Source organism: Ambystoma mexicanum, chromosome 6q (assembly GCF_040938575.1).
Source record: "Ambystoma mexicanum isolate Mex_15411 chromosome 6q, UKY_AmexF1_1, whole genome shotgun sequence".
Lineage (NCBI taxonomy): Eukaryota > Metazoa > Chordata > Amphibia > Caudata > Ambystomatidae > Ambystoma > Ambystoma mexicanum.
This window is the reverse complement of record NC_090937.1, coordinates 902,345,737-902,368,555: the sequence shown is the minus strand read 5'-3', so window position 1 is coordinate 902,368,555 and position 22,819 is coordinate 902,345,737.

Sequence of the window (22,819 nt, the reverse complement as noted above, 5' to 3'; positions counted from 1 at the left end):
CGAGGTAATCCCGGACCAGCAGGAAACAGAACAGAAAACAGTAGTAAAAGGAAACGAAAACCCAAAATCCCCAAAAACTCAAACAAGCAAGAGAACCCGAAAAGCCTCCGAACGTCAAAGGAGTCCAGCACTTGAAGAGCAAACAAGGAAGAAGGACGGCATGCAAACGGCCCCAAGAGAGCAAAGAGAAAGACGTCAAAGCCAGATACATCGAAACAAAGCTTACAAAGGCTCAGACGATCATCAAAAAACAAGAACTCCAAAAATAGAGAAACAAAGACGAATATTTAAAGTTGAACAACTAGACTTGAAAAAAGGCTACATGATTTTAAACAGGAGAACGATCGTGAAACTAATGAGTACAATGAACTCACTGAAAAAAATAAAAACAGAACACATCACTCTAGTGGAACCTTACCACAGAGGAAAGATCGCGAAGGCTTACATCCACGTGAAAGAAACATGCCTGCAAGACATGGACAATAACGTAGCCAGAGAAATGGAGCAAAATGGGTTTGAGTTGACTGAAACAAAATCAGAAACACAAAGAGAAAAGAATCACTTCCCCTACCACCACCAAGGGGAAAGAAAAAGTCGCTACACGTCACGCACAGAAGAGCGCTACCGAGGAAATAGAATAGGCAAAAACCTAGAAGAAAAGGTATATAGCAGAGAGAGAGCAGACGTACGAACCGAGAATCAAAAAGACAACCAAAAACGGACCAATGAAGAGAAGAACAAAGAAAACAGACAACGAAGGAATGAACACCAGGAAACAGACCCAGACAAATACAGGTCACGAACAAGAGGAGAAACTCAATACACTACACGACAAGCAAGCCCGGCGCGCACCTCTTCCTTTAACCGAAACGAGAAACCAGCGAAGACAGCTCTGGCACAAACAAGGAGCAACCCATCAGGCACAGGGCCATTGGCCTGGATAAAAGAAGCACTGAATTTTAACACAGAGAACTAGCAATTAAAGGGATCAGCGCCACCTACAAGAAGTGAACGACTTAACGAGGACCTAGAGATCAGCAAGAAGTGCTTCACTTTGGGTTCCTGAAACACAAGGGGTCACGTTCACTTAACTAGACCTGGTGACGTTGACGTGCCTCGACGGTTTCATAGTAGAACTATCGGCAGCAAGTAGAGGTGTGTTTGGACGCCCGTCATCAGGTTTGTTAACAGCTACAAAAATGGGAGTAGGTCTGGCAACACCCATTAAGCTCCACGAATCATACGAAACGTTAGTCACACTGACCTCCTGGTACGACCAATCAGAAGGGCAGAAGAACAGGCACAGCAACCAAATCATCATAATAAACACCTATTGGAACCCGCTAAAAATGACAGCAAAAACCTACTGTACCAGGATGAAGGATCTGCTAGACTCGCTCTACACAGAACATATCAACGCACACATCATAGTGTGTGGAGACCTAAACGCGGACTGTAGCGAGGGGAACAAAGAAACACAAGCAGGGAAACCCCGCAAAGCAACCAGAGACAGAGGGATCGCATGGGGCTTATTGACTAAACCTAGAAGCCTCCAGAACATCGCAGAACTTTTTCCGAAGCAAACGAACATCCCGACCTGGGAGAATCTGCATTGCAAAACAACCTTGGACTACATATACGTATCCACTGAACTGACAACAAGTATTCAAGAGTTCAAAGTTCAGAAAACAACGCACAGCGATCATAATTTTTTGACATGCAAATGGTTAGGAACACAAACACAGAACCCAGTATACAAGTACAACCTTGACATAAATAACCAACAATCAAGAACCTGTTTGAAGGAAGAAGACATCAAAAGGATAACAGAAAAATACGAACTGCCTGATCCAACAAGGCCTCAAGCTCCTGGGAACCGTCCGAATTACTTACCGCTATTGATCCTGTATAGAAAACTAGTGGGAAGTCAGAGGAGAAGCAAACCATCCCACACTCATGTCTATGACAGATTGGTGCTGGAAAAAAGAAAAGTGGTCAGGAGACTGAGAAAAATCGCAAAAAAATGTGATCTCCAAGAAACCTGGGAAACATGGAGTACAGAGTCTAAAAAATATAAACAGTGGCTAACGCAACATAGACTCCAACTTTACCAGCAAGACGCGGAAAGCATGTTGAAATGTCTCAGCACAAAGAAATCAAGTGACTTCTGGTCATTAATCAAAGCATCAAACCCGGGCAAACCAACAGAACTGGTAAACGCGGTCGACGAAACAAGATGGAAGACTTACTTAACGACCCAATTTCAGCTTCCAGACTCGCGAGAAATACCAGCAAAATGTGAATCATCAACCCCTTGGGTGAACGTAGCAAACAGCGTGGAAATAGAACGGACCATCAATAACTTGAAATCATCGAGGGCCCCAGGCCCAGACGGCTTGACTAATGTTGAACTGAAGCAGTCCCCGAAAGCCTGGGCTGCAATAATAAGTAAAATCTTCACCCACTGCGCACAATCAAAAATGGTCCCAGAGACTTGGCAAAAGGCGATCATAGTACCTGTCTATAAAAAAGGCGGAAGAGAAGATCCGGAAAGCTACAGGCCCATAGCTCTGTTGGATATCGTGGGAAAAATATACGCAGCACACCTATTGGTCCACTTCAGAACCTGGGCACACCACGCACCCTGTTTTGACATCTTTCAGACCGGGTTCCAGAAAAACGGAAGCACAACTATCAACATAATGATGCTACAAATCCTGAAAGCAAAAACAAGAGAAGGAGCACCTCGAGTCTATCTGGCCTTCGTAGATTTATCCAAAGCTTTCGATAAAATCGACAGAGAGAAACTATGGACCAAATTAAAGAATTGGAAATGCCCAACGTCAATCATAGAGCCAATAACAGCTTTACATGAAAACACAAAGATCAGAGTAAAACTGAGCAAACAAGGCGCCCTATCAAGAGATAACAGTCCAGAGAGGCGTCAAACAAGGCTGTCCACTAGCCCCAGCCTTGTTTATAGCTTTCTTGGGGGACTATCAGCACGAGGAAGAAAAAATAAGAGCCTTCCCTCCCAAAATTGGCAAAAGCTTCATCTCACGACTCCTTTATGCTGATGACGAAATCATCATCGACCAGACTCCAATTGGTCTGCAGCGAAAATTGACACGCTTGGCAAACTACATGAGAAAAAACAACTTGGAAATAAACGCAGTTAAAACCAAAGTGTTGATTATGGAAAAAACGACAACGAAGAGGTCGAACCTACGGACATGGCGACTAGAAGACTCAAAACTAGAAATAGTCGATAAGTTTAAATACCTTGGGGTGACCATGGACGGATCATCAGCAGAAAAAGCGATGCAAGAACAACTGTGGGATAAAGTCGAAATACTCACTACCCAAACAAGATTGATCGATAAAAAATTTGGAAAATTTTCCATCATTCCTGCGATAAAATTCTACAAGACCAAGGTGGTGCCATCTATCACATATGGAATGGAAGCTTTTTTTAACGTCCCAAAAGCTACATGGCAAAAACTTGAAGGACACGTGTGGAAATCAGTACTGGGCTTGCCCAAGTCGACCTCTATGTCAGCAGTAAGAAGGGAACTAGGTCTAGTTTCACTCGCTGCCTCGGTGGAGCAAAGCAAGATGAGGCTTTACAGAAAAATCATAATGGCAGATTCATTACCCATATACAATGTGATTGCAGAAGAACTAAAAGAGGGCACCTGTAAAGCACTCAACAAATGGGTGGCCTGCACAGAAGAAGACCTGAAAACAAACCCTGAACGAGTGAAAACCAAAATTGAACTTATGGACTGGATCCGGTCATCAGATACTGCAAGGGCCAACAAGCTACTCACCCATCTCCCCCGACGTATAACAAGGTAAAAACGCCCTTAAACTACTGCAGACAATTCCCGAACAAAAAGATGCGAAGAACATTTTTGAAAGCCAGACTAAACCTCCTGATGACCCAGCAAATCCTAGCAATTCGCACTCCAAAGACGGACAACAGCTGCCAGCTATGCAAAATTAAAGAGGAAGTGGAAACGTTGAAACACCTTGTCCTGATATGCCCAAAGACACGGCCAAACAGAGACATATTCCTTTTACCTTGTATACAAGGGGCGAGCACCCTAGATGAAGAGGCTGTATGGAACCGGTTAATATCGGGAGAGAGGACGAGATGGACCATCGTAATGGTGAAACTGATAGAACTGGCCTTCGAAATGATTGACAATAAAACCACAATCATACCTGGTTGAGAAGGGGTCGCAACAACGCCATACATCATGTGATCATTGCAAAACATTTTTCCGCTACTCAAGTCACATAAAAGAAGGGACACAACTTGGAGACACAAAGATAGGAGTCTCTTTTAAGCTGAGAAAGCTTCCTACCCTACGATCAAAGCATGAACACGCTGAGGCGCGTCTGTAGAAGGAGAAATAGCTCTTGTAAAAATCGTAAAAATATTTTCGATTAAATTCAAGTAAAAAAAAAAAAAAAGTATTACCTTCCTCCTGCCAGCCACCAACCCCCAGCCCACACCTACCATAGCCCCCGCTATACCTACCAGAAATAAAAAAGATATCACCATGGAGAAACTGCTTCCTCTTATCCTCCCTTGCTTGAACACTCTTGCTTCACAGCACAAGGACAAGGACCCCACTGTTTTAGTAGACGCTTTTAACAGCCTAATGACCAATGCCATTGAGAGCATAGCGCCACTAAAGATCTGCAAAGCCAAACAACAGTCCCACCTGAACTCTTGGTTCACCCCGTAGCTCAACGCTCTGTCCAAAGAAAAGCGCAAGGCCGAAGCCCTTTGGAAAAGTCACCCCAGCACAGCCAATAAAGCCTCCTTTCTGATCACCTCTCTTAATTATAAGGAGGCCATACTTCAAGCCAAAAAGGAGACATACAATTCACGCATATCCCAGGCAGAATCGAACACTAGAGAATTATTCAAAATCCTCAAATAGTTAGAATCTCCCTCACCTGCCCCGGACACGTGCACCAAGGACAGCACCTGGTGCAACAATATACAAAATGCCCTTCTTAACAAAATATCCACCTTGCAATCAAAAATCAACGCCAAACAAAATACCCTCCACACCCCAATATTTAGCAATACCAGGCCACCTAAAATAACTACCCCCGACTCCCCGAGCTTCACACTGCTCACCGTTGTGGAGGTTGAAAAAATCATCTGTAACTTAAAACCTTCGAACTGCCAAGGGGACGCTTGTCCAGCCCTGATCATTAAGGACTTGGCTCATGACCTCGCTCCTTTTATCACCACTTTTGACAAACGCCTCCTTTCAATCGGGAGTGGTCCCCAATAACCTGAAGGATGCATGGGTTATCCCTCTCCTAAAAAAAACACCTTAGACCCGGAGGCTCCAACCAACTACAGGCCCATCACAACGGTCCCATTTCTGCTAAAAATCCTAGATAGAGCAGCCTATGTTCAGATACAGAACTATCTGGAATCAAACAACCTATTAGGCACGAGACAATCCGGCTTCAGACCTAAGCACGGTACGGAGACAGCCCTCCTCGATCTCAAAACCCAAATTGAGGACCTCAAAGACAAAGGTAAACTAGCCCTGTTACTACTATTAGACTTATCTGCTGCCTTTGATCTGGTTAATTACCAAATCCTCTGTCACCACCTGAAAACGGCAGCTCATTTCTCCGACGTGGCCACAAACTGGATTCAATCCTTCCTGGATAACAGACAGATGAGGGTATTCTCGCCCACCTCCTCTGCTGACCCTGTCCCTTGCGGGGTCCCCCAAGGATCGTGTGCATCCCCTACCCTTTACAATGTATTTACTAAACCCTTATTTGATGTGCTTGACTATCTGGGTGTCACCTGCACGAATTATGCGGATGACACCCAGATACTCATCCCAATCTCGGGTGATTACACAGTAGATTCGAAAGCCTTAAATGACATTTACCATGTCTTTCAAACATGGATGGCCCAACATGAGCTCTGTCTCAATGACGACAAGAGAGAGCTCCTCATCCTAAGTACACAGCAAAGACTAAACAAGTTGAACCCTATGTTCAGCTCCTTTAACATTGATGGAAATCTAATAAAAGTCTCCAAAGATACCAAAACGCTTAGAATGTACCTCAATTCCACCCTCTCCCTTCACAGACAAACAAATGCAGTTGCGGCCGCCGCCCCCTATACCTGCAAGCTGATCACAGCATGTCGCCCTTTTCTTTCCACTCACAACTGTACTACCCTTGCTAGAACCCTGATCATGCCCAAGCTGGACTACTGCAATGCATTGTACAAGGGCACTAATCAGGGTAACCTAGACAAGCTCCAGATCATACAAAATAACGCCATCAGGGCAGCCCTCAACATCCCCAGATCGGCACACATTTCGGATACCAGGAAGAACCTTCATTGGTTGTCAGTCACCCAAAGGATCTCACTAAAATCGCTTGCCCTAACCTACAAATGCATGAATAACCTGGCCCCCACTTATCTCTCCTCACGATTCACGCTGCATACCCCAGTTCGCTCACTTAGATCTACCCTGAACCAGAACCTACTGATACCTAGATACAAGCTCCAAACAGCTGGTGGATCCAGCTTTCCAGTCCTGGCAGCCAAACTGTGGAACGCGGTCCCCCTGACAATCAGAAACCTCCCCTCCCTCAACCTATTCAAACACAGAGCCAAATGTTGGCTAGTAACCTCCAATGCCCAAGCTACACTCTGAAAGCGTGATGCGACAACCCATTTATGGATGTACTATTTGACAACCCATGGATCGTTGTACTACTTACCTATGCCTCCTATTTCTATGCTATATCTAATGATTGATATATATAATCACTGTATGTAACTTATGTAACCATTGCTTTTAAGATATGCACCCGGTAGCCTCCGGGCCTGGTTTGCGCTATACAAATAAAATAAATACAAATATGTGGTACAGACACATGCTTTCCAGAGTGGTACTCCTGTTTGGATAGTATGTGTCCAGTAAATTCTTTTTCAGAATGTCTTGGCTGTTGGGATCATTTCTGGCAATAGTTTCTATGTCCTCATATGATTTTAGCACTCTTTTTTTAGATTTTGCAGGACCAAGACTGAGCCATTCTATGTTGTCTGATTTCCGGTACAAAGCAGTGCCGGTTAAACGATCTGCTGCTTCATAGGCCCCACATTCTCTATGAGAGAGCATTTTTATGCCGAGGCTGTACAATTTCTGTGATAATGTTTTGGCTGATGCTAGGTCATCCCAGAGGTCTTGAAGCTCTGTTTTTCTGCTTTTGTTAAGTAGGCTGTAACATATCGTGCAACAACTGTTGAATTGTCTGCAATGTACTGCACATCTATGTTTTGCATTCCATAATGGGGCAATGCTTACATTGTAATCATTGATATATTTTGATTCTTCCCTTCTTTTTATGTAATACGTGTTTTTAGGTGATTTACCTTTAACACTATGTCGAACTGAAGACATGAAGTTGTTTACTTCACCTGTTTCTGTAACTGGTCTGGGGAAACCAAAGTGGCATTTGGTGTAGTATTTATAATTGTTTTTCTATTTACGGCAACAATATTTGCCACATTTGTGTCTTTGAAATTGTAAAATCTGCCCATGCAGCTCACTATGACTCTGTTGTGAAGGGATTTCACATGTGACATATTTTTGGATAAACTCCAAAACAGTGCTATCACTGTCGTGCCCAAATTTCGGTGCACCTTTGATCCATAACAGCATGTGAATATGTGGTGCTCCTCTCGCTTGATATTCTTTTCTCCAAAAGAAGTGTTGCACTTCTCCAAGGGAAGGAACACTTTTATTGCAAATAAAGTGTAGCATTGCAATGAAACAATGATGGAAATATCTTGAGACATTAACTGGATCTAGAGAGCAAAGTTCTCCAGGTGTTAATATATCTATGTTGTTTTAGTTGCTGTTTGCTATGCATAGGAACTCATGCAAATTTTCCCATGCGTATTCTGCACAATTTAGCGTAACAAAGCAAGTTGGTGGTCCAAGGTTTTTGATCATGCAACACACTTCTCCGTGCCCTCTAAACCAGTATTCCTTTGTACCGCGCATGTCTGCAAACAAATTTGTTATACATGATTGTAAAACCTCATCTTTTTCTTGTACTTTTTGTATTAACTGCGTAGCTGACATATTTTGAAAGTGTGTTCCAGATTTAAGAATGTGTGCAACTCCATAACATAGTGTTGCTAATTCACTTTATAGAGTAGGTGGAATATGTATTCCTCATTTTGTCTAAATCTGGGATCTTGGGAATACATTCATAATGGGCGGTATTCTGATGCCCCAATCTGAGTGGGTATATCATCGTACCTCCCACCTTTGCCAGTAGGAAATAGCAGTGGAAAAGCACGTGCTTCTATACTTTTTTCCCAAATACTCATTGGTGACCCTTTGGTTTGTCGCATTTGGTAAGTTTCTAGTGCATCATCTATACTTTCATTGGAATTCAATGAATGAATTGTGCAATGGTCTAAGTGAGTGGATACTGTAGCTGGATCCAGAAGTTCGAATTGTCCAGTTTCTGTGTAAGTCTACTAATTGTTGCCAATTTTTTTTGTCCTTTGTTGGCACTCCATTTACCAAGACTATTAAAGAATGCTCTATTGAACGTTCCACTCCTAGAGTGTGCACATTTTCCGTTAGATCTAATGGCAAGTACACTACTTTTGCCACAAATGCCTTTCACCAATTCAGAGTTTTTGCATGAAGGCGTATAATTGCTTGAAATGGGTGAACTGTTTGAATTATTATGCTCTCATACAAATTGAGCTGTTGCAGGATTTTTGGTAATGGAAACAATTCCAAATTATTTGTAATTGCACGTAAATGAGTGTGGTTGTTGTCTAATTTTGCAGTACAGTAACTGCAACATATTAGACGTTCAGTTACTTCATATTTGCTTTCAGCTAAAAGGTACAACACTAATTCAAACCATTAAGGGGGTAATTCATAGAATTCAGCACACAAGTGGCGCATGCGGCGGCGCACAGTGTGCGCGTGCGAATCCCTGCGCCAGCTGTGTGCGCCAAAACCCATTTCCGCGCACAGCGTATTCATGGATTCCAGCTACCTAAACCAGCCGTGGCGCACAGTGGCGCAGCGACCCTGCAGCATCGCCAGTTACGCCCCCAAGAATGCCTCTCGCGCAGGGAAAAGCCATCAAAATCCCCAATCCAGCGCAAAGGGCTGCGCTAACCCTGTACCAGCACGGCCAGCGGGTTACGTGTATCACTGGGGTGCGCAGAAAGAATCTCACGTCATATCAGCTGGGTACGTGCATTAAAGGGGTGCGCTTGAACTTCCACACGCGATTCCATCAGGGTACGTATACATCAGGGGTGCGCGGGAATTTTCACAAGTGAATTCAGCAGGGTACGTGTATTCCAGGGGTGCGCGGGAAGTTCCACACGCGAATGTCCAGGCTATGTGTATTTCGGGGTGCGCGGGAAGTTTCACACGCGATATCAGCAGGATACGTGTATTCCAGGGGTGCGCGGGAATTTCCACACGCGAATGTCCAGGCTACGTGTATTTCGGGGTGCGCGGGAAGTTCCACACGCGATTCCATCAGGGTACGTGTATTTCAGGGGTGCGCGGGAAGTTCCACACGCAATTTCAGCAGGGTACGTGTATTAAAGGGGTGCGCTTGAACTTCCACACGTGATTCCATCAGGGTACGTGTACATCAGGGGTGCGCAGGAATTTTCACACGTGAATTCAGCAGGGTACGTGTATTCCAGGGGTGTGTGGGAAGTTCCACACGCGAATGTCCAGGCTACGTGTATTTCGGGGTGCGCGGGAAGTTCCACACGCGATTTCAGCAGGGTACTTGTATTCCAGGGGTGTGCGGGAATTTCCACACGCGAATGTCCAGGCTACGTGTATTTCGGGGTGCGCGGGAAGTTCCATACGTGATTTCAGCAGGGTACGTGTATTCCAGGGGTGCGTGGGAAGTCACACACGCAAAGTCAGCAGGGTACGTGCATGTCAGGGGTGCGTGGAAAGTATCACACGCAATTCCATCAGGGTACGTGTATTACAGGGGTGCGCGGGGAGCACCACACGTGAATTGCACATGTGGGTCCTCCCAGGTGTTCCCTCTACACCCTCCACGGCCCCTGCAGGTGGCTCACACCACAGGGGCCTACCCTGCACATGTCCTGCAGGCACCCCATCCACCATGGCCATGCCCCCCAGCCAACCCCCATGTCAACTTGCACAACTGCCCACCAACTCATGTCCCCACCACCCCCACCCCCCAGCAGTGCAGGGGCACCCTCCACCAGGCCCCCACCCATGTCCAACTCATGTTCCCCACCACCCCCACCCCCCAGCACTGTGGGGCACCTGCCAGAAGGCCCCCACCCATGTTCCCCACCACCCCCAGCCCCCAGCAGTGCAGGGGCACCCTCCACCAGGCTCCTACCCATGTCTCCCACCACCCCCACCCCCCAGCAGTGCAGGGGCACCCTCCACCCGGCCCCCACCCATGTCTCCCACCACCCCCACGCACCAGCAGTGCAGGGGAACCCTCCACCAGGCCCCCACCCATGTCTCCCACCACCCCCACCCCCCAGCAGTGCAGGGGCACACTCCACCAGGCCCCCACCCATGTCAAAAAACCAGCCCCCAGCAGTGCAGGGGCACCCTCCACCAGGCCCCCACCCATGTCTCCCACCACCCCCACCCCCCAGCAGTGCAGGGGGACCCTCCACCAGGCTCCCACCCATGTCTCCCACCACCCCCACCCCCCAGAAGTGCAGGGGCACCCTCCACCAGGCCCCCACCTATGTCTCCCACCACCCCCACCCCCCAGCAGTGCAGGGGCACCCTCCACACAGGCCCCCACCCATGTCTCCCACCACCCCCACCCCCCAGCACTGTGGGGCACCTGCCAGCAGGCCCCCACCCATGTCCAACTCATGTTCCCCACCATCCCCACCCCCCAGCACTGTGGGGCACCTGCCAGCAGGCCCCCACCCATGTCCACTCATGTTCCCCACCACCCCCACCCCCCAGCACTGTGGGGCACCTGCCAGCAGGCCCCCACCCATGTCCAACTCATGTTCCCCACCACCCCCACTCCCCAGCAGTGCAGGGGCACCCTCCACCAGGCCCCCACCCATGTCTCCCACCACCCCCACCCCCCAGCAGTGCAGGGGCACCCTCCACCAGGCCCCCACCCATGTCTCCCACCACCCCCACCCCCCAGCAGTGCAGGGGCACCCTCCACCCGGCCCCCACCCATGTCTCCCACCACCCCCACCCCCACCCCCCAGCACTGTGGGGCACCTGCCAGCAGGCCCCCCCATGTCCAACTCATGTTCCCCACCACCCCCACCCCCCAGCACTGTGGGGCACCTGCCAGCAGGCCCCCACCCATGTCCAACTCGTGTTCCCCACCACCCCCACCCCCCAGCAGTGCAGGGGCACCCTCCACCAGGCCCCCACCCATGTCTCCCACCACCCCCACCCCCCAGTGGTGCAGGGGCACCCTCCACTAGGCCCCCACCCATGTCTCCCACCACCCCCACCCCACAGCGGTGCAGGGGCACCGTCCACCAGGCCCCCACCCATGTTTTCCACCACCCCACCCCCCAGCGGTGCAGGGGCACCCTCCACTTGGCCCCCACCCATGTCTCCCACCACCCCCACCCCCCAGCAGTGCAGGGGCACCCTCCACCAGGCCCCCACCCATGTCTCCCACCACCCCCACCCCCCAGCAGTGCAGGGGCACCCTCCACCAGGCCCCCACCCATGTCTCCCACCACCCCCAACCCCCAGCAGTGCAGGGGCACCCTCCACCCGGCCCCCACCCATGTCTCCCACCACCCCCACCCCCCAGCAGTGCAGGGGCACCCTCCACCAGGCCCCCACCCATGTCTCCCACCACCCCCACCCCCAGCAGTGCAGGGGCACCCTCCACCCGGCCCCCACCCATGCCTCCCACCACCCCCACCCCCCAGCAGTGCAGGGGCACCCTCTACCAGGCCCCCACCCATGTCTCCCACCACCCCCATCCCCCAGCACTGTGGGGCACCTGCCAGCAGGCCCCAGCTCATGTTCCCCAGCCAACATGTCATCACAATCTAGATCCCTGGTCCCTATGGTCAGCCTCCAAATACAAAACACCCACCCGAGTATTGCATCCACCCACTCAGAAATGGCAATTACATGACAGAACACCAATTTCAAGTTTCAAAACAAACACATGTCCCTCACATACACCCAATGGGCGTCAGTGAATCTCAAAACCCATATCATGATATGCATGAAACCAATGAGATACTACACATTGAAGTTCAATAAAAAAATATGTATTAAAGGAAACATAAATAGAATCAAAAATAAAGAAACAGAAATGGGAATGTACAAAAATGAAAAGAAGCATGTCCGTGAAAAAAAGCAAAACCAAAAATCATAATCCAAAGTAATGGTGTCCAAAGTCACTGTCCACAAAAGAAAATCCAATGGGAAATAATAATGGAAAGCCATTGCTCCATGGTCAAATTGTGAAAGAAATATACAATCCAACAGTGAACTATGTATATACGAACAAGCCAGGGTCCATTATCCCAACAAAAGAAATTAAACCTATCTAACTACACTAACTAATAAAATAAACTATATACAAAAATGTGGCCAATGTCCAAAAGGTCCAAAATAAATCCCCAAAAAAAGGAAAACTAACACTACCTACATAACTATGTACAAGGGCAGCGGGCTAGTTTGACGGCTCACTTTTGGATGTCCCGGGCCAGGGCATCATCAAACTCCTGCTCAATGTCCTGGAGGCGGTCCTCCTCCATGGACCCGAGGGTCCGCAGGGCCGTCGACGTGTCCACCTCCAAACCCCTGCGGATTGCCTTGAGGCACTCGGCCCGCCTCAGGGCCCTCCGCATGGAGTTCTCCGCCCTGACCATTGTGAGCCGTGCCTCTTCCGCCCGCTGCCGCTCCGCATCTATGGCGTGGCCCAACCGCTGCCACACGGAAGACACTCTCTGTCCTGGGTCCTCCTGCCCTCCGGCCGATGCCTGCCCCTCCGATGTTGAAGGCCCCGAGCCTTCATGCCTCCCACCACGTTGCTGCTGCTGCTGTGCCTCTGCCCGTGCACTGCCTCCTGCTGCCTGCACATCCTCCGCCGGCTGGGGTGCAGTCGTTGATGTGGCCACCCCTGCTGGACGTCCGACTCCCGACTGTGGCAGGGATGCCTCCTCCACCAGCCTGGCCGCACCGTCAGAGGCAGCTCCACAGGGCACCGAGGTGACTGATGGGTGGGAAGATGGCACGGAGGACGACTGGCACGTAGGGGGTTCAGTTGAGGAGGGGGTCGTAGCAAGCCCCATCAAATCGAGGAATCCGGCCTGGGTGACCTGTCCCAGCAGGCTGACGTGGTCAACGAGCCATTCGAAATGACGTGCAGTCTCCTCATGAAAAGACTGCAGGTCACCTCGCATGGCCCGTTGACGCAACGCCACACCAGTCAGGACAGGCTCAACCCGGACCCGGATAGCCACGTCCGCAGGCAGAGAAAGGCCAGTTGTCGTTTGCTCATCCCCTGCCTGAAAACGGGTCTGGACGTAGGCATCCCTGCTGGTGCAAGATGATGCAGGGACAGGATCAGGGACAGGATTGCACACAGGCACCTCCCCGGCAGCCTGTGCTGCCTCCTGTCCCTGGTCTTGCACTGCACCACTAGCACCAGTGGGATCCCCACCTCCAGACCCCGTCTCTGTTGCTTGCACGGCCTCCTCCTCCACTAAACCCCCCACCAACCTGGATGACTCTGTGCCATCTTCCCCCGTTGGGCCCTGTGGGGTCCCAGCTGCCCCTTCTGCTGCCGAGGAGTCCAACTCCAACCTCCGCCTCTTGGACCTCCCCCCGGCAGCTGCGGCCTGGGACGCGGCATCGGATTCCTCACTCCCCGACGAGATGACAACATGGGAGGGGAGCCAGGCCTTGCCTCTCCGGCTGGCGGTGGGATCCCCGCCGCTGTGCTCCACAGCACCTTCTCTGCCCTCTTCATCAGTTGACGCTGCAGACACACACATGTCATTTCAACTCGCACACATGAGCCATACCACAGCCATATCGCAACTGCCAGCACCACCCATACCCATACAACAGCATGAGCAGGCAAAGCTGAGCCAGACATCACATGCAACACAGGAAGTGCACCACACATGTACACACACCACCACACTTGCATGCATGTGTACACCTCTGCCAAGTGTCGCAGTGTTAAGATGGGCATCCATGTCACATCTGCCAATCAGGCTTCCACATCCGGCTGTCACATGCATCCATGTTGCATCACTGTTGCACCCTTGTCAAATACACACAAATGCACATGTACACAGTGCTGATACATGCAGCTGAAAACAACATACATGCGTGACATCACGGACATTTCTACTTACATACACATTCATCCAAACATGTGTGCCCACACAACTGCATTTGGCATGCAAGCCTACACACACAAGCACCATCCATGTCTCACACATTCCAGCCCTCGCATGTGTTAGCCCCACGGCCCTGTACACCCCCACCCATACTCGACCCCATACAAACAGATGTGCAACCTGCACACTACTGAAACATCACCACACGCACAGCTCACAATCAGGATGCATGTACACTTACCGCTCGACTCCAGATGGGTCTGCCTCTCAAGGACCTGGACGTGGAGCGCTGGGGATATGCGTTCCAGGACCCTCATCTGATCTTCCGACAAGTGGCCCCGGCGCCCCTTGGCATCCGCTGCCTTCAAGAGGCGCCGGCCCTTGTTCAGAGTCCTGGACCTGAAGTCCTCCCAGCGCTTCTTGACATGTTGGAAGTCGCGGACTGCCACCCCCTCCGCGTTGATGGCAGTCACGATGTCAGTCCAGATCCGAGTCCGTCCTTCCTTGTCAGCACGGGAACTTCCGAAGAGGGCATCATACTGCCCCTGGACTTGCTCCACCAGGACACCAACTTCGGTGGAACTGAAGCTGGTGCCCCTCTGCCTCTCGGGCCTGGGGTTGTCAGTGGTCTCAGATGGTGTTTGCCCCGGCAGGACAACCCCAGAGGCAGGAGTGGGTGGGCAACTGGGTCCTGGGGCTGGGCTGTGGAGTGATGGAATCCCAGTCGGGAGTTTTCGGTTCCAGCAAGGGTGGTCACAGCAACAACACCCCTGGCTGATGTGCAGGCAGCAAATGGCAGGGCACGTGGGCAGCAGGCAGTCAGGCAGCAGCAGATGGCAGGTTGGAGTGTGCTCGGGGCTCTGGGGGGCAGTAGTTCGGCCTTCTGGGCAGGAGCGTGGTCTTCCGTGTGCTTACGCGTGGTCAGCTTGATACGGAGTGATTTGGCACGTGAAAATTCGGCACATCAGTGTGTAATTCGAGGAAAGGCCCTTAGCGCGTAAGCGCGTCTGCACGCATACGCAATTTCATTGGACAGAAGGCCCCTGAAGCGCAAGCACCCCTGTGACATGACATGCACAGGCATGCATGGGCATTTCAGCGCGCGTGAAAAACTGCACGTCCGCGTGTAATACGAGGAAAGGGCCCATGCGCGTAAGTGATGTGACGCGCACGTGCGTTTCCCTCAGCACGGGTTAAAGGTGAGCGGGCCCAGCAGTTCGCTGTACGTGCCTTTCGTGGAGACCGACGTGTGTTGCTGCTTCCTGTTGTTTCGCGCGCCATCACAACTTCACAGCTATCAAGGACGTATCTCTTCTTTTGGCGGGGGTATTGGCTACGCGTGTTTTTCTGCATCGCGCTAGTCAGATGGTGAGTCGCACACGCTCTTTTTCCCACTGCGGTTGCCCCTGTGTATCGCACCCATTTTCGATGTCATAGTAGCCTGCCTGTCCCACGCGTACGCGTTATTCGTGTTACTGGGTGCCACCGCGTACTGCGGGAGGTTGAATCCACGCACGTAGGCTGCAGGGTTGCGTGCACGGTTTTACTGCAGTTTTGGGGTGCCTGAGCGTTGTGTGACCCGTCTCCACATCACCGGGGTCACATACAGCCTTGCAGGTGCAGGGGGGCTGTTAACATCTTGCTTCCCACCCCCTTCACCCCAATTGCCCAGGTCAATTGTGGTGTACACCTCCCATTGGCACCACTCCATCTGTGCCAGCACTACTACATCTGTGCCATGGTGGGGAGGGCACCAAAGGTGAGGGGCGCCTCAGCTGGGCGTCCTCCTCGTGGTGGGCGTGGTCGGGGACATGGCCGTGGTGACCAGGGAGTAGGGGGACTCCAGGGAGTCCAGGGCGGCCACAGAGGGGGAAGAGGCAGGGGTGCGCCACTTGAGCACAATGTTGTGCCATGTGTCGGTGCAGTCATGCCACCACCCCCTGTGGTTCCGGGGGATGCAGCTTCTGCATCTGGCACTGGTGCCTGTGTGACCCGGCAGTCTGTTCCATTGACTGCCACGGGCCCAAGGGTAGTGGTAGCTGCAGGTGCAGCTGTGGACACCGCCACCCAGGCTCGGGGTCTGCCAGCGCAGGTTGCGTTGGCACTTGAAGAGCCCTTGGTAGATCTCGAACAGGCCAGGGGGGAAACCATAGGGGCAGGCCGGGCTGCTCAGACCAAGACACGTGTCCCTGGGGCAGTCATGTCATCTGCTGCCCAAACAGCCGGGTGTTGGCAAGTGCAAGGGCAGATGCACCCAACAGCACCCCGGTTGTGAGTCTGCCAACCAGGACCGTTGCGGTCAATGACCCTGCCACAGCTGATGTTGCTGCGCAGGGTCCATTAGTGGGCACCCAGCTGCCACTGACACGAGTCAGGCCTTTGGTCATCCCTCCACCTGCCACTCCCTTGGCTCAATCCACCAAACCCACTGGCCATACTGGTCAGGGCGGCATTAGCCAGCCAGGGTCTGCGCCACAGTCCAAGAGGAGGAAGGTTGCACCTGCAGCACAGGCTGGGACCCCACACACAGCCACAACCTCCTGCACGTCGAGGAAGAAGCCTTTCTGTAAGCAGGAACTGGACTTCCTCGTGGACTACGTGCGGGGCCACAGCCGTGACATTCTAGTGGGTGCCAATAGTCAGACTACGGCTGCCCAACGTGACACCCACTGGAAGCATGTTGCGGAACATGTCAGTTCATTCGGTCATGAGGTGCGCATGGCGCAAGAGTGCAAAAAGCGTTGGAATGACATCAAATGCAGCACTAAGGCTAAGCGTGCCTCTAATTACAACTTGACTCTGGTGACTGGCGGTGGGCCTGCACCAGAGGAGGAAGAGCTCACTCCGCATGAGGCACTCGTTGCAGAGTTCATACCACCTGAATTGGTCGAAGGAGTGGGAGAGATGCTGATCTCTGATGCCCAGTCCAGTGAGTGTTCATGCGTGTTTGTTGAGGAGGTGTGTGTTTCACTTGTGGGATGTGTTGTGCATGATTGCCGCTACATGTGACGTGTACATGGTTCTGATGTGTAAGTAATGCAATGCTTCCGTCATCCATGTCTCCTCTGCCTGCATGCGGGGACTCCATGTAGGCATGCTCCCTTGCCCCTCCTCCGCCACTCTGCACCCCAGTTCCACCTTTGCACTGGTGTTCTTCAATCTTGCCAATGTGTACTTTCTTGGTCATGCGTCCTGTGTAGATGCTAACTTCCAGCGTAGAATCTGCCAAACATATGCCGTGTGGTACAGCCTTAGTACATGATGCAGGGTATCTCACTTGTACTGTGCATAGGTCAGATCTCCCTCAGGGACATGAGTGCCCATTCATGCTCCATGTGCATTGCACGCAAGCCCCTATGTGTCCTTGACTGGATGATCACTGTAATACAAGTCCTTGGTTACATACATTGCCTGCCATCTCATCAGCCTTCCCATGTCAACTATGGCTCAGTCTTGCATTGCACACATTTTTAGGGTCTAACAATCTGTGTGGCTCACAGGCCTCAGCCTGTTCAATAGCCATTGACTCGATCCAACTGTTGTTGTGTCTTCTTCACACATGGGCGGAATCCAGAGTTTTCATCATGTGTCCTGCTTACGTCCCTGCATCATTTGCAGTGTTGTCACTTGAATCACATTCAGCTGTTGATGCCAGTCAACACTGCCTGTCAATACACAGGTGTATGGTCAGCCTTTTGATACCATGCTAGGCATCCCTGCTTTGGTACTGGGGTGGAGGGGTGCTTGGCTTCTAGATATGGTACACATTGAATGCACAATGCACGTGATGTCTGAAATTGACATTGCACTGCCTTCACATTTCCTGCCACACACCATGGAGTCCTTGTACATGTAGGTAGTGAGTGGCGTACACATTTTCTGCACTGCATAGACCCACTTCCATGGAAACTGCCACCTTTCAACAGGTCTGATCACAGAAGCAATTCATAGTTGACCCAGCATGCATGGCAGGTTATATGTTGTGTGTCACATGTCTGCCTGATCCGTTTACTGTCGGTGTGTGTGTGTGTTGTGTGCTTCTGACATGTGCATTGACCTTTTTTCTCTCTATTTTTCAGGTGATGACGCAATGGAGGCGGAGGATGGTGTTGTCATGCCAGACACAGGGTTGGTACCGCTACATCAACCCGCCACTAGTGGGGGTCGTGGGGTGGTAGGCCACGAAACCCCCCAAGTGCTACAGTCCATCTTGTCTCTGGCTGCCTATGAGTCCAGCCTTGATGACGACTCTGACGTCCATGTTGAGTTGGATGAGCATCAAGTCCATGTGTCAGGGGTGAGTGATTCTGATGTGGACACTCCTCTGTCTGCGACACCTGCACTGAGGGATCAGACAGTCTTGGTTCCTCCGCCCGTGGCGTATCGGGACACAGGGTCACCCTCCACACCAGTCACTGATGTGCCTGGGACATCACATCGATGGGGTCATGTAGTCATGCAGCCGCGGGCGGTGCCAACACAGCGAGGACCCCCGGTCCTTGGGTCCCGCAGGGGTCAAGCCCGGCAACGCGGTCGCCGCACGCAACCGCAGTGTACTGAGTGGGAGCAAGACATGACTGCCAATTCAGAACGGCAGGGGGCAGCAATGGAGAACATCGCTGAGAGCATGGAGCGTGTGGCCCGATCTGTGCTCCCCCCTGCTAGGCAGGTGCTTCTCCAGCAGCAGGCGGCACAGCCCACGGCCCGCTCGCTCAGGCTGGGCATGGCGGCCTCAGAAAGGGCACGCTAGGCTGAAATGTCGTCTCTGCGTCAAGCAATTGCTGCTCACGCAGAGGCGCACATGTATGCCCTGAGAGAGGAGTATGCTTCCCTCAGATCCACTCTGGGTGTCCTTATGATGTCCCAGAGGCAGCAGGCAGAGGAGAGGTTTGCACAGCTTGAGCGTACCATCTCGGCTGAGCTACAGGCTTGCCGGGAGGTGCAGCGGTTGTCCAGCCAGGCCTTGCAGGAGGACTCCGTGTTACACGTGCTACCTTGCAAGAGGAAGCACGTGTATCACGTGAGGTTCTGCATGCAGACCTACGGCACATCGCCACACAGAACCAGGCTCACCCGTCCTGCAGACTTGCTGCCGACGAGGGGCAAGCAGCGGCTAGGCGTGGCCAGGCTACTGTGCCACGTCCTCCTTTCCAAGATGAGCCAGACTCGGACGACCATCTATCTCCCACATAGGTCGGGCTGTGCAGGCGTTGAGCCCATGGAGGTTTTTTTTTCTGGCTCAGCATCATCGCATGTGGATGTTGAGAAGCACCCTGTACCTCCCCCCTCCTGGGTGCCTCCCCTCCCCCCCGGGTCGTATGTGGCCATTTTTGATTTTTCTTTTAGTTTAGTTAGTTAAGTTTCTGTTTGATAGTTAGTTTAATTGGGTAATGTAGGTTTTCCATAGTTAGTGTAATTAGTTAATAGTTACTATAGTTTAAAATTGCCCGTCTATTGTGCTTTCATGTGACAGTGCGGTGCTTTGTGGCTTTTGAAGGCATCCACTGTCTGTTGCAGCTGGGCCCTTCAGGCTTGTCTTGTGTATGTGTTTGCTGCTTAGGGTCCTTGACTCACATATGCCACTCCTGCCTCCCTTATCCATGGGCTCGCAAGGATGGTTCAGTGTTACAAAATTTTACACAAGGGCCTTGGACGGTCATATCTGTGGCATGTCTGGTGCTGTGTGACTTGTGTTTACACACCTTGTGGGGATGATTTTGGTGTTATTGTCCACTGTTCAGCTTTTGCTAGATGGGGTGTTTCATGATTGATGTGTACATTCATTGCTATGCATTGTGTAGTATGTTTCTTATCTTTACTGTACACGTGCTTGTTGCAATTCATGCTGTAGATAGTGTTACACACTTTGGATGTGAAAGACGGACTGATGGTGTGATTTATGCTGTGACTCTCTGACATGGTCAAGTAATGAGATGCCTGAAGTGACACACACAGATGACTTTGAAGCATTAATCATGTGTTTCATGCCCTTTCTGCAGGGGGATGAGCCTCCAGAGCACCTTAGCCAGCAGACATGGCCCATTGGACGACGGAATTCTGGACACGTTTGTTGGTGCCCACATGCACATGTGTGCACAAGCAGAGGCACAGGGATTGCAGACCTACATCCTAGAACTGCTGACGTGTTCCAAGGAACTCCAGGCAAGGTGAGCAGCACAGGGGGGCCACTACACAGCAAAGCTTGCACCAGGCGAGTTGCACATGCAGGCTTAGTCACAGCACTGAGGGTGAGCTTGGACGAATATTGGTGTTGAAGCACACAATGCAGCTCAGATGTGTTGGTGGACTGATGGCTGTTGATTGTAGGGTTGTCTGGGACACCTGCAGGGGCAGTGGTACATGCCCTCCGGTACACCAAGGTCCATTGAGGCACTTGTATCAACCATGTAGCCTTCCGAGACATGGAAAGGGGCAGCTCACAGGGACATACAGCAAGGGACATACTCGGGTGTAGTGCATTTCATTTCCATGTACTTTATGATAAATACATTGCCAACTTTGTTTCGGTCATGGTGGTACGCAACTTGCTCTGAAGTCATGGCTTGCTATATGGGTCTGTCTGCTTACCCAGGGAACATTGCATGTTGTGTGAATTGTGACACATTGGTGTTCCATTTGCCACGCACCCACCGGCGGCTGACTTACTGCATTGACTGTGTATGACCCGTCACAGGGGTACTGTTATATATGGGTGCGAAGCATCTACACCAGATTGTCTGTTTGTAGAGTAGTTTGTTGCTATGGGGCATGTTTGGTGGTGTGTTTTTGTGTAATTGGCATGTACAGGTTGTTGACTGTGGCTCTCTTTGCAGCATTGCAGTGCTCCTGTAACCGGACCTGAGAGTGCGCAGGCAGGAGGCCAGCACTCAAAACCAGAGCTAAGTGTCTTGTTGTTTTTCTTTCAAACTGCTCTGCATAGGCTTGCCGGGGGGTGCACTAATGCATGGATGTATGTGTGATTCAATTTGGTATGTTTTTTTCCCCCTAATCACCCAGAATCCTATGCAATTTTGAACCCTGTACCCTCTACCCGGTGTTCCTGCTTCCCGTACCTATCCAAGCAACTTTCCCTAACCCCCTTTCCCCGCTGGGGTTGCGGATGCCTGTGTAAGCCCCGAACTTGCAGGCGCCAAAACCCTAGAGGGGGTGGTTGGTTCGTACCACTCCTAAGCCTGGACTACAGAAGGCCATGACAATGGTGTCCAAGTTTGTTTGGATTGTGTATGTGTTCATGCAGGTAGTACATGTTCGTGCATTCCCTACTTTCATGTGTCATTCCTCCTCCCCTCTCCTGCCACTCATTCCAGTTATCCAGTGTGCCAACACCTGTCCCGACTGCATATCCTTGAACCTCCTTCCCCACCAGGGTCTCAGGGGCCTGTGTGAGTTTGACCTTGCAGGCACCCGGGACACGGTGGGGGTGGTTGTTTCGTGACACTCCCGCGCCTGTACACGGGACCTGTGACAATACGCATCCGTTCATGATGCATCATCCTATGTTATGTGCCACACATGGTTCACATCCTGTTGTGACATTGTTTTACTGTGCTACCTTGGTTTTTGCATCATTGTGGTAGTACTTGGCCTTTGTGAGGTACTGCTACGTCAAGTCATCTACTGGAGGGTGTTCGGGTTCGTTTTTATGCCTTGGATTTTGTGATTTTGGAAATGAGTGTAGATTCTGAGGGTGCAGGCATCTTTTTACACACAAGGTGGGAGATGGTGACGAAGGGTAAAGGTGATCCTGTGGCCAGGTGGAATTGAGGGTTGAAGGCTCCATGACCCAGGTGCAGTTGTTCAGTGGGTCATGGTCATTTGTGAGGGGGGGGGGTTGTTGTTGATAGTTGCCTTGCCCTGCAGTGTGATGGGAACTCTGACATTGTAATGGTGGTATCCTATGTACATGTTGTGTTCTGCTGATCAATGCCTGTTCATGTGTTGTGTTTAGCTTTCAGGTGCGAGGGGATAGTTGTGGTTTGACATGCTGGGGTGTACACATGATGATTGTGTAGAGAACACTGATGGTCACTTGAGTGCACATGCATATGTTGAGTGCATGTCCTTGCAGACCCACACACTTGCACTCTGATGCACTACATGTACTCCCACCCTTGCTTATCAACCTGTACACTGTTTGCCTTCTGCTGGCCACTGTGTCCCTGCAGCACATGTTCTGTGACCAATTATGGATCCTGTACATGCCTAATTTGCTTTTTGATGTGGTCTGTCGCTTAGATGTGATGCTCAGGGTGTGCATCACACACAATGGCTGTTCACTGTGCTGTGCGCTGAGCAGTGTGTTGCAGGAGTAGGACACAGCACACAAAAGCTGCAGTGTTGATTTTGCAATGCACAATGTGCATGTAG